We start from the raw sequence: 7,604 nt of genomic DNA, 5'->3' as shown, positions 1-7,604 counted from the left end.
GATGGACACTTTTGCTATCATAGATTATTTTGAGAATCTTATAAAAGCTAAACACCTAAAACAAAAAAAAACACAATAACAGAATAATTATCATAAAACTTCAGATAGTTCTTAAGCTTTTGAACATGATCCAAATTAAAAAACTACAGCAGTGGACTGTCCTGCAGTAAAATAAAAGGGAATTAGTAACAACTTGGAAAAAACTGAAGAGAATTACATAACAAAAGAGGGTAGTAATGTCATAGAAAGAACTTTCAGTTGAGAATCAAGTAACTAAGAGATCCAGTTTTTACCAAGAATTTATTTAATCAAATTATTTAAAACATTTTGATAGAATACATCAAAGAGGACTTCCCTGGCATTCCGGGAGTTAAGACTGCTTCCAACACAGGGTGTGTGGGTCCAATGTCTGATCAGGGAACTAAGATCCTACATGCCATGTGGCCAAAAATTTTAAAGTTAAATTAAATTTTTAAAAATCAGTAGAAGGGTTAATCGTAACACTTGTTAGGTCTCTTTTCATCTTGTTTCTAACACTCTATTGATCTGTTTCTACTTTATAAAATTAGGGTGTTAGTGATATGGGTTAAATGTTTGTGTCCCTCCAAATTTCACATGTTGAACTTCTAACCCAAGTATGGATGAATTTACTTCTCAGGAAGTAATTCAGTTTAAATGAGGTTATAAAGTGAGGGTCCCGGATAACAACAAGGTCCTACTGTACAGATCAAGGAACAATATTCAATATCCTATGATAAACCACCATGGAAAAGAATATTTAAAAGAGAATATAAATATATGTATAACTGAATCACTTTGTTGTACAGCAGAAATTAACACAACTTCGTAAGTCAACTATACTTCAACAAAAAAAGAAGTCACGGCCCTGATCTGATAGTATGACTATCCTTGTAAGAAAAGACACTACATTTGGTACAGTCAGACAATAGAACATTATGCAGCACTAAAATGAAATGAGTTATCAAGCACAAAAAGACATGGAGTAATCTTAAATGCATATTACTAAGCAAAAACGACTGTTCTATAAGCCAGGAAGAGACCTTTCATCAGAAATCAAATTTTCCAGCACCTTGATCTTGGATTTCTCAACCTTCAGAACTGTAAGAAATAAATTTATGTTGTTTAAACCACCTAGACTGTGGAATTTTCTTATTGTTACTTTTTGGTTGCATCAGGTCTTAGTCATGGCGTGCAGATTTTCCTTGGGTCATGTGGGATCTTTCCATGCAGCTCACAAGCTTAGTTGTCTCCACCTCCCCACCCACTCCCAGCTTGCAGGATCTTAGTCCCAAAACCAGCAATTGAACCTCCATCCCCTGCATTGCAAGGCAGAGTCTTAACCTCTGGACTACCAGGGAAATCCCTGTGGAACTTTGTTATGGCAGCCCAAGCAGACATACACAACTGAATAATCACCAAGGTTCTAGCGTCATTTCTATTTCCATAATGTCATAAATCTCTAATTAGCCCAACTTGGGAGGCCAATACAAGAAACAACTACAGATGACATTTTATTTGTTTTATGAGATAACACATATAAAGTCAAAAGTTGGTTGTTGTTTTTTTGTTTTTTTGTTTTTTTTTACTTTATTTTACTTTACAATACTGTACTGGTTTTGCCATACATTGACATGAATCCGCTACGGGTGTACATGAGTTCCCAATCCTGAACCCCCCCTCCCACCTCCCACCCTATATCATCTCTCTGGATAGCTACCACGCGAAAAGCTGGAACATAAGACACCGCCAGGAGCGCACACAGAACAAAGGACAGAACAGAAATAGCTGGCTGCAGACCATCCCCCTCCGGTGACAGGCAGCCAGAGCTGTAAGGGCTGGAAGGGGGCAATCGCAGCCCAAGAGAGACATTACCTACCAAAATTAAAAGTTTTTTTTTTTTTTTTAAACACAATCTTGAACTATACCAACAACTTTTTTGTTATGAAATGTGTTCAACTATTACTATGTTTTCAACTCTCTTTATTTTTTTAAAAATTTTAGGTATAGAACTTTTATTAAAAATTTCCAGTCCAAAGACAAAAATTATCCAACTTCCACAATAAATCAATAAGTCTGTTGGATATCCATATGCATTAGACAATCACTGTATCACTCAAAATAAAACATTATGGTTCCATTGTCCCAATGAAAATGAGGAAAAATATAGCTTCACACACAAAATGATAAAATCACTAATTATAAATCATATTCATAAGAATAAATGTACATATAAAAATCATGCCCAATGTTCCCGACTCAAGTGATATAACCATGTCCAAAAGTGATTTAAGAAAAAGTGAGGGACTTCCATGTGATCTAGTTGCTAAGATTCTGTGCTCCCAATGCAGGAAACTCAGGTTTGATCCCTGGTCAGGGAACTAGAATCCAGCACAGTCAAATAAATAAATAAATATTAAAAAAAAAACCTACCTTGTTAAAAAAGTAAAAGTAGAAAATACTTTACTAAAAGTGAAAAAGGACACATCGTTTTAAGAAACTTTAAGTCTGTCAGAGGAATCAACTGTTAACTGTGTCTACACATACAATTTTATTCATAAATATTCATACAATTTAATTTTTGTTTAAAAAAATTGTGTGACTTTTTTGTCCCATTATAGATGTTTTAATATACATTGCCTCATATAGATCTACATGCACTTCATATGGAACTTTTATAGTCATTAATTTATACTCAACATATTCTCAAAGGTAACTTGTTATTGACTATAATAATTAGGAATAATGAAATTTTTCCCAAAATAATTAACAAGTGAAAACTAAATAAAGCAAGTCTAAAGAAGAAACCAAGGAAAGAAAAACAGGGGACTTTCCAGGTAATCCAGTGGCTAAGACTCCATGCTGCCAATGCAGGGGACCCAGGTTTGATCCCTGGTCAGGGAATCAGATCCCACATACCATAATGAAGATGGAAGAGCCCACGTGGGCCAAGTAAGACCAAGTGCAGCCAGATAAATAAACAAAAAAAAAATTTTTTTTAAAGAAAGACGAAAATAAAACAAAAGTTGAGTTAGCTCTACCCTTTGGTTAAGATCATGGCATCTGGTACCATCATTTCATGGCAAATAGAAGTGGAAACAGTGACAGATTTTATGAAAATGTGTTCAGACGGTGACTGCAGCCATGAAATTAAAAGATACTTGCTCCTTGGAAGGAAAGTTATGACAAACATAGCACATTAAAAAGCAGAAACGTCATTTTGCCAACAAAGGTCCGTCTAGGCAAAGCTATGGTTTTTCCAGTAGTCATGTATGGATGTGAGAGTTAGATCATAAAAAAGGCTAAACACCAAAGAACTGATGCTTTCAAACTGTGGTGGTGGAGAAGACCCTTGAGAGTCCCTTGGACAGCAAGGAGATCCAACCAGTCAATCCTAAAGGAAATCAACCCTGACTATTCATTCATGACCCAGAATACCATGATAGTGTGATCACTCACCTAGAGCCAGACATTCTAGAATTCAGAATCAAGTGGGCCTTAGGAAGCATCACTACGAACAAAGCTAGTGGAGGTGATGGAATTCCAGTTGAGCTATTTCAAATCCTGAAAGATGATGCTGTGAAAATGCTGCACTCAATATGTCAGCAAATTTGGAAAAGCACTGGCCACAGGACTGGAAAAGGTCAGTTTTCATTCCAATCCCAAAGAAAGGCAATGCCAAAGAATGTTCAAACTACTGCACAATTTCACTCATCTCACACACTAGCAAAGTAATGCTCAAAATTCTCCAAGCCAGGCTTCAACAGTACGTGAACCATGAACTTCCAGATAGTCAAGCTGGATTTAGAAAAGGCAGAGGAACCAGAGATCAAAATGCCAACATCCACTGGATCATCAAAAAATCAAGAGAGTTCCAGAAAAACATCTGCTCTATTGACTATACCAAAGCCTTTGACTATGTGGATCACAGCAAACTGTGGAAAATTCTTCAAGAGATGAGAATACCAGACCACCTGACCTGCCTCTTGAGAAATCTGTATGCAGGTCAAGAAGTAAGAGTGAGAACTGTACTTGGAACAACCGAATGGTTCCAGATCGGGAAAGGAGTCCATCAAGGCTGTATATTGTCACCCTTCTTGTTTAATTTATATGCAGAGTACATCATGGAAAAGGCCAGGCTGGATGAAACACAAGCTGGAATCAAAATTGCAGGGAGAAATATCAGTAACCTCAGATATACAGATGATACCACCCTTATGGCAGAAAGCGAAGAACTAAAGAGCCTCTTGATGAAAGTGAAAGAGGAGAGTTAAAAAGTGGGCTTAAAACTCAACATTCTGAAAACTAAAATCATGGCATCCAGCCCCATCACTTCATGGCAAATAGATGGGGAAACAGTGACAGACTTTATTTTGGGGGGCTCCAAAATCACTACAGATGGTGACTGAAGCCATGAAATTAAAAGATACTTGCTCCTTGGAAGGAAAGTTATGAACAACCTAGACAGCATATTAAAAAGCAGAGATGTTACTTTGCCAACAAACATCTGTCTAGTCAAAGCTATGGTTTTTCCAGTAGTCATGTATAGATGTGAGAGGTGGACCATAAAGAAAGCTGAGCACCAAAGAATTGATGCTTTTGAACTGCGGTGTTGGAGGAGACTCATGAGAGTCTCTTCGACTGTAAGGAGATCCAACCAGTCCATCCTTAAGGAAATCAGTCCTGAATATTCATTAGAAGGACTGATCCTGAAGCTGAAACTCCAACACTTTGGCCACCTGATGTGAAGAATGACTCATTGAAAAAGACCCTGATGCTGGGAAAGATTGAAGGTGGGAGCAGAAGGGGACGCCAGAGGATGAGATGGTTTGATGGCATCACCAACTCAGTGGACATGAGTTTAAGCAAATTCCAAAAGATAGTGATCAACAGGGAAGGTTGGCGTGCTGCTATCCACGAGGTCCATGAGTCTTGGACACGACTTAGCAACTGAACAACAATAACCATTCTTTGACAGGATATTTTCAGGATGCTTTCTATTAAGTCGTTTGAGGGTTTGGGTGTCAGTGTTGGATTTTTAATTTGTTATATATGTATATTTATATGTTTTACTGAATTATGATTGATTTATTATTTATTTATTTTATTTATTTTTGGCTGCTCTGGGTCTTTGTTGCTTCAGCTGGGCATTCTCTAGTTGAGGCAAGTGGGAGCCACTCTTCATTGGGGTAGTGAGACTTCTCATTGTGGTGGCTTCTCTTGTTGTGGGGCGCAGGCTCCACAGTGCTGGCTCAGTACTGTGGTGCATAGGCTTACTTGCTCTGTGAACTGTGGGATCTTCCCAGACCAGGGATCAAACCCATGTCCCCTGCTTTAGTAGGTGGATTCTTAACCAATGGACCATCAGGGAAGCCCTAGTGGATTTGCTATTGTGACTTTGAGGAACATAATTTGTGATGGCCCAGGAAGTAATTGACAAAAGGCAAAGAGGTTGTCCAAAGATGATGGCTGCCTAGAAGTTCTGAGTGAAAATTATCCACATAATATTAAAATGTATTTCTGTTAAAGTAGATCTCTCCAGACTAGAGTCGTATGGCTCAGGTAAATACACAGATCTTCAAGGATAAACATTTCTAAATTAGGAGCAGGTTAATGTCTTTCTCAATTAAATGGTAAAGGACTCAAACCAGAATGGGATTCTGAATTGTAATGGACTTTCTGTAACACACAAATCTTTAAGAAATATTCCTATGATGTTTGGAACAAGATACCAAAGCTTTACTCTTATAAAGCAGCAAGTAACATAACAACTAAGTAACACAGAGTTTTGAGAGTCAAATTTGTATTTTCTCTGTGTTAGTCAGGCATCTCCAGAGAGACAGAACTAGTAGGAGATTTATCTTTATCTCCTAAAATGCCAGTTAATTTTAATATGCTATCAATCAGAAAATACTAATTTCTGATATATAAAGTACAAACATGAAATATGTATCTAAGAATCTATATAAGGGAGGTCCTATGATGGCACTCTGGACTGGAAATCTAAATAATCTAAACATTAAACAGAACAGCTTCCTCAAATATCTGGGAATTTCAGAATGACTGATACTTCTGAAGCTGTGCCAGATTTTGAAGAGATGTTTGCCAGTAGATTCGCAGATGACAAATTCCGTTCAGTTCAGTCACTCAGTCACGTCTGACTCTTTGCATGCTAGGTCTCCCTGTCCAAATCCAGCTCCTGGAGCTTACTCAAACTCACGTCCATTGAGTCGGTGATGCCATCCAACCATCTCATCCTCTGTCCCCTTCCTCTTCTGCCTTCAATCTTTCCCAGCATCAGAGTCTTTTCAAATCAGTCAGCTCTTTGCATCAGGTGGCCAAAGGATTGGAGTTTCAGCTTCCAGCATCAGTCCTTCCAATGAACACCCAGGACTGATCTCCTTTAGAATGAACTGGTTGGATCTCCTTGCAGTCCAAGAGACTCTCAAGAGTCTTCTTCAACACCACAGCTTCAAAAGCATCAATTCTTTGGTGCTCAGCTTTCTTTATAGTCCAACTCTCACATCCATACATGACCACTGGAAAAACCACAGCCTTGACCATACAGACCTTTGTTGGCAAAGTAATATCTCTGCTTTTTAACATGCTGTCTAGGTTGGTCATAACTTTCCTTCCAAGGAGCAAGCATCTTTTAATTTCATGGCTGCAGTCACCATCTGCAGTGATTTTGGAGCCCCCCAAAATAAAGTATGACACTGTTTCCACTGTTTCCCCATCTATTTGCCATGAAGTGATGGGGCCGGATGCCGTGATCTTAGTTTTCTGAATGTTGAGTTTTAAGCCAACTTTTTCACAAAGAGTGCCAATATGACAAAGAGTACCAAAAATAACTGAAACGCCCTCCTGAGTCCCCTCCAGTCATTGAGAAATGGAATAGCAGATCCTGTAGGAACCAGAAAAATAGAGGTAATCGGTTGCAAGGTAATAGACAGTTTAGAGGTAGGGATAGCAGATAGGGGTGCCCAAGTGACAACTGACCCAATCAGTGGCATGAATGATCCTGGGGTAACAATTGCCTGCAGCACAGACCAGAATTTACTAGCCCATCCATATGGACATTATGGTTACAACCAACAGCCTCCCTAAGGCTACTACTGATAGAAGTGTCAGCAGCTTGTAGTAAAACCAACTACTTTGTTAACATGACAAAAGTTTATATTGTACCTTCTGTTGGTCACAGTTTTCTATTCTGATTGTAGCCAAGTGAATTATTAATTTTTTTGGAACTTGAGAGTTTTTAAAAATTATATCTTACTGGAGAGATGTAATGGTTGCTGGAACTAAATACCTCCTAAAAAGGTTTAAACAAAAATCTATGAAACACTGTTATGAAATTCACACTTATTGTTTGACATTCACTACCAGCAGAAATTAGTTCAGGAAGAAGAGAATGAGGGCCTAGAAATCTCATAAGATATGACAAAGGGTGAAAGAAACTTGTTACCTAATTGATGCTTCTAAATTACTGAAGAGAATGTGTTAACCAAAAGGGTGTTCTCTGTAGTTTTGAAACAGGTGACCCAATAAACAAAAATGTGCCTGCAGCACTGTTGACAGTTTTATAA

General features: G+C 38.0%; 1 pseudogene; it reads left to right on the top strand.

Moving 5' to 3' along the window:
- Nucleotides 6,078–7,137, top strand: LOC106502995 (annotated as a pseudogene).

The sequence above is a fragment of the Capra hircus genome, chromosome 16 (genome assembly GCF_001704415.2).
Source record: "Capra hircus breed San Clemente chromosome 16, ASM170441v1, whole genome shotgun sequence".
Taxonomy (NCBI): domain Eukaryota; kingdom Metazoa; phylum Chordata; class Mammalia; order Artiodactyla; family Bovidae; genus Capra; species Capra hircus.
The sequence above is the reverse complement of the archived record's forward strand: the minus strand, read 5'-3'. Positions and strand labels throughout refer to the sequence as shown.